This window comes from Salmo trutta, chromosome 17 (assembly GCF_901001165.1).
Source record: "Salmo trutta chromosome 17, fSalTru1.1, whole genome shotgun sequence".
In the NCBI taxonomy this organism is placed as follows: domain Eukaryota; kingdom Metazoa; phylum Chordata; class Actinopteri; order Salmoniformes; family Salmonidae; genus Salmo; species Salmo trutta.
The window spans coordinates 12,270,892-12,276,614 of record NC_042973.1 but is presented as its reverse complement, the minus strand read 5'-3'; the positions used below and the strand labels follow the sequence as shown (position 1 = coordinate 12,276,614).

The following is a 5,723-nucleotide window of genomic DNA, read 5'->3' as shown; positions in this document are numbered from 1 at the left end:
AGTATTTGACCACGCCCTTCCTGGTTAACTCCATTCATTTAAATGAGGGTAGCAATTTCAAACATTGCTACCAGCTTGACCTGAAATGGACGTGGAAGGGGGTGTTAACGGTAGAGCTTCAGAGCGCTGGAGGGCAGGCAGGGGCTCGTACCATTTTGAATACAACCTCTCGTGGCTCGGTTCCAGCACTCATAAAAACAGCTGTATCTATACAGCATACCAACAAATAGTCCCAATGGTTTTACTGTACATACAGTACAGCACATGTCCAATGGGTCAACTATCCTCTGTGATAAATGTACTGTACTGACTGCACTACATTAGTGTTTTCAATATAACTACATCTTAATATGCTAATCTACAATTACTTCAACTTGCAACTTTAATGTAGAAACTGACTTTATTTTATTGGACAATTGTTTTCTCCAAACGAGCACATTTCAGACAATGTTATTCCTTTTCATTTAATGTGAGTATGAGAGGTAGAGCAGCGTTGCTCTCGAACGTCACTGCAACCCGAGTCCCGTTGAGTCCCTGGTGTATCTTTCTGGAACGGACACATGATGCTCCATGTCAAGCACACGTCTCTGCCGCACCGCCCTGCCCACTGTAACACAGGTATGGTATCAATGCCTCATATTAACATTTGGCATTCTGGCACTGTTTAAATGGGGTAAACAGAAACCTGTCTGGTGAGACAGGATCTTAAGGATCAGATTTCAGGACGGGCTGTCACTGGCTCTCCTTAGATCCTGGCTCTGGTCCTCCCTCCCTGGCTCTGGTTCTCCCACCCTGGCCTGGTCCAGCACCCACCACCCTCCACCCCACCACCCAGCCCTCTGCCCTCAGACCTGGGGGCCTCCAGGGGAAGACAGCCAGGCTCTGGGGCAACTCTCCAGGTCTCCTGGACTGAGCCAAGGTTTCTTTCAGTCCACTGACCCTGAAATGTACAATACGTAGCCAACAACCAGCACAAGAACATTCTAGTTTCGTCCTGTTGTGTTTTGTGTCTGTGCTTCGGCTCTCTTCATTGTATCAGCCCTATGTGGTTCCTATTTTGTCTTATTGACATTCACATTGGGGAAAACAGTGACATTGAGGAAATATGTGAATGACTTCGAACCGCAGGGAAACTAAAGATAAAACGAAGAGGTACAATATGTCGGCGGATCGGATTAAGCAGCCCAACTGAATCAGACAAAAATAGCAGAAAGAGTTGCCAGGCGAGCATTTATAAAAAACGTATTAAATGGGACAATGGTGGCCCTAACCAGGCAATATTACAACTATTCCATCCTCTGGGTTTTGGATGTGAAAAGGTGTTTTGTTGAACAGTATCAGGACACGCAGAGGGTTCTGTAATTCCCTCTTGGGGGACGTCACCCTCTCCGGCTCCAGCAGGGCCAGGGTGACTGCCAGACTGCTCGGCTTGTCTGTTAATCTCCACTCACTGGAAAGGGAAGCGTACAGACGGACGGCGCTGCCAACACAGGGCAGGCTGCAGATGGCAACACTGCCACAATACATCTTCTGTTTCTTATTTTTGGGCCCCCTCTCTGGTTTTGACTAGATAGTACACTGTTTATGTCAGAATGGACCAGAATTGACTTTTCGTAGCAGATTAGGATAATTAACGTAGAAGGTTAGGAGAATTAATGTAGCAGGTTAGGAGAATTAGGTCACAGGTTAGCTGAAATAATATATTTTGTCATACTTTTGATGTAATTTTGACATAAGCTGTAAACTATCTAGCCATGACCCTCTCTCTTTCAACCTCAGTGTCTTGGCTGTTTCCACTAACAGCTACAATTCTGCTTTGCCGTTTCCATATCTTGCTAGTGACTAGATAATATTCGTTTTTATGGAAGTTGTGTCAATGTGTGTGTGTGTGTGTCTATGTGTATGAAAATCACTACTCCGAACAAAGAAAAGAATATGGACAAAAATAAAAGGTAGAGCTAAAAAGAGATGCTTGCCCAAGAGAGCAGGCCTATGGCTGGCCAAAACAAAGAAGTTACTGAAGCTTACATGCCTCTACTGGGCGTGAGTCAGGGCCTGGAGAAGGACATCTGCTAGGGGTAGGTGAACATATGTTTCCGTGGAGCAGTGTGATGTCCCTCCAATTAAAAGCCTAGAAAATATCATTAAAAGCAATAAAAATGATTTTCCTGTTTTGGGTTTCATATTTTGGTTTGATAACCAAGCCCTTCAAAAAAATGAAGCCTTTCAGAAGGGGAGAACATACTGTTAGAAGGAGGTGGTGGAGGCTTGGCTGGGGATACACATTGTACAGTTTATGTCACTTATTTTTGTTGGTAATAGTGGTGTACACTTACACTATGTTTACATTTTAAACACAAAACACAGAGCCTAAAGAGGATTTGTGCTGTTTTCTTGCACATTGTCTCCCACAATCATCTGGAATCACCATAAACATTTTGCTCAGTATTAGTCAACATGTATTTGCATTGCAAATTCATATTTAAAAAGCATAAAGTGAAAAGTCTGTGACTTCCAAGTATTTGGTATGTTTTACAGTTACATAAACTAATAGTCCTGAGGGAAAAAGACTGGTAAACATTTAAGTTCAGAATTTTAAATCACCAGTAGTGTATCCATAGCAACGCTTCAAATATTCTGTTGTCATAAAATGACAACGCTACCAGTCTAGATAACCTGTTTCTAAGTGTTGTGTTCATATCCAGCCCACAGAGGTTGGCCGCAGTGTGTCCAGCCTGTGCAGCCCGAAGACCCCAGATGAAGTGTTTAGCATGCCGATGTGATTCACAGTGGCAGAAGGCAAGGGAGCGCTGAGCCTTACCGTAGGCAGATCAACGTAATTATGCTAAATAGACGTAAAGGGAGAGGGGCACACAAGAATTGTTCCCTTCTGATTGCCAGGCGATGGGGGTCGGACCAGGGGAGCTGCTCAGGTGGACAACGGGCTCAGGATATTATTGAGCTCACCGTCCAAGCCTAAGGAAGGGACCTGCACTGGGCTGGCCCATCATTCACATAGGTAGATAAGCAGTACTTTACTTGGACTAAAATAAACACCTGTTCTTTCCTTGACAGACTGACCAGTTGAATCCAGGTGAAAGCTATGATCCCTTATTGATGTCACCTCTTAAATCCACTTCAGTGTAGATGAAGGGGAGGAGACAGGTTAAAGAAGGATTTTTAAGCATTGAGACAATGGAGATGGATTGTGTGTATGTGTGCCATTCTGAGGGTGAATGGGCAAGACAAAATATTTAAAATATTGTGTCTTTGAACGAGGTATGGTAGTAGACGCCAGGTGCACTAGTTTGAGTGCACCAAGAACTGAAACACTGCTGGGTTTTTCACGCTCAACAGTTTCCCATGTGTATAAAGAATGGCCAACAACCCAAAGGACAACAAAGCCAACTAGACACAACTGTGGGAAGCATTGGAGTCAACATAGGCAAGCATCCCTGTGTAAATCTTTTGACACCTTGTAGTCCATTTCCTGACAAATTGAGGCTGTTCTGAGGTGTTCCCAATGTTTTGTACACCAACTTCTGATTTCATGTAGAGGGTCCTTCAAAGTAGGGACATATCTTCACTATTATATTAAATTATTACCTACAATTATCTGTGCTACCTGTGTTATTTGTGAAATTCTCCATTATTGCCTTCATTTTGAGTTGAGCGAGAGAGAGCAATCACCTTCAATCCCCCACATTGTCCTTTGTGTCCATGTCCTACTGCTGCCTCCCTCCCTCCTCCCTCCCTCCAGTCTCCCTTTCTCAATTTTTCCTCACTTACAGCCCATTTCTCTTTCAGCACTTAACCTCGCTGGCAAGGCCCACAGCCAAACCCACATCACGTTGTGTTCCTATAGTGACGATTTTCAATTAATGCCTCCATTCATCAACTCTCCAGCCTAGTATCATTCTGGAGGTCCCTGTTCTAAGGGGGAATCATTCTCAAGTCACCACATTGTGTTCTTGCTTACCTTTGAAAACCTAAGCATCGTCTCACTGAATGCACAAACCCACGGTAAAGCAGTGCAATCTCTAATGGTTCTACACTCAACGAACAGTCTGATATCAAAGGAGATTTCACTGGATTGTCACAAAGACAGACAGGCTAATTTGGTCTGTTAAACATAAGCCATACCTTTAAATAAGTAAATGAAAGCCACCTGGTCTGACTAACCATTGAAGCAGCCTTGTGAGAGGATTTCAAAGATAAGAGGAATAAATATGAGCTTTCAGGTAACTGACTCAGGGGACAGCAGGTATTTTGTGAAGTTCAGTTCCAGTCACTAATCTGCAGTCACAACAATGGGGCCATTATGTGAGGGGGAAATTTAAGATGCAACCCCCCCCCCCCCCCCCCAAAAAAGCATAGATTTAAAAATAATTGGACTTCTTCATTAAAGGAGATATACAGAGTTGCCTTATTATTTTCATTATTGCCAATAGCAACCCACTCCCTGGCCTATTTCCCTTTTCCTGTACTCTGTTCAGTTCTCTTGTGATGGACTGGACACGGGAAGAGCCTGAATAATACTGAATGTGAATTATGTATTTCAAATGAAAGGGATTTGTGTCCACACTTTTTGAATCAAGTTCAAATCAGTATTGCCAAGAAATCAGAAATATCCCCATTTTTTTTTTTAAATAAAAAATGTATAATAATTTATTACATTTAGATGTTAGTCTGATTCTAAAACAATACATATAGGCATATCTGATGTCAGTACATAAGCATTTGAAACGTAAACTAGGCCTATTCACCTGACACAACTCAGACCTCCGCGCGTTTCGCTGATTGTCGTCCCAACTGCTGTGGCGTTTTTGTTCCTCGTTACCGTCGCTGTCCGTTCCCTTAAATATTCGTTATTTTGCCAATATTTTAATTGAAATAAGTCACACATTTTTTTTTACGTTTTAGAGGACATTAAACAAGTAGCATAAACAGTAAGATATTGGCGACCGAAATGTGCTGTTTTTCGACGAGGAAGTATATGCTCAGGCTACAAACAAGGTAACGTTAGACCAGCAGGTGGGCCTACTAACGTTAGCGTTTACAACGTCGAAAAACTCAATTAAGTCGCATTTTCTCCTTGTTTTCAACCCAAAGAATTGGCACATTTGGTAAGTAAGTGTTTGATTATAATATTATATAACAATTAGGCCACATTAGTTACATTTAAAATGTCAAGTTCGTGTGCATGTGCTGGCCTACCTTGCTTCAGCTGTAAAAACGTATATTTTTCAATTCAACGCTTTAATATTATTTGTTTGTATAGGTTAAACGTACAAGTTTTGAAGGCAATTTGGGCGACGAAACCCGGCGCCTTGGGATATAGGACCAATGTTTTATATACACTAGATGGCTGATAGGGGGCAGGGTTTTGAAGCCGCCGGGCCTGCAACTTGGCGCTCCCCCGCCGTGTTAAAATATATTTTGCATGCTATAGAAATGCATTTATTAATGTCTATATTTGTTTGTGCAATGTTTATTCTATTATACACCATAATGCATACTTTATTATATTATGTGAGTTAACATACAAATAAATTATTAAAACATTGTTTTGAAACCTCTAATGTTGCTGTCCCCACTACATCTTGAAAAACTGAAGAATTGCTTTCATTCCTATGGATGACTGCACCTTTGAGTAGTGCCAATATGGCCAACCAGTGGCTCGAAAGCCTCTCATTGGCTATACATATCATTTTTTACCTTTA

The 5,723-nt window shown here is 42.1% G+C and overlaps 1 long non-coding RNA gene across 1 annotated transcript; it reads right to left on the bottom strand.

Moving 5' to 3' along the window:
- Positions 1-381: 381 nt before the first annotated feature.
- Positions 382-5,501, bottom strand: LOC115151596 (uncharacterized). The gene is made up of 2 exons (XR_003867328.1): positions 5,218-5,501; positions 382-607 (listed from the first exon to the last, which is right to left on the bottom strand). It is a non-coding gene; the product is annotated as an uncharacterized LOC115151596 (long non-coding RNA).
- Positions 5,502-5,723: the final 222 nt, after the last annotated feature.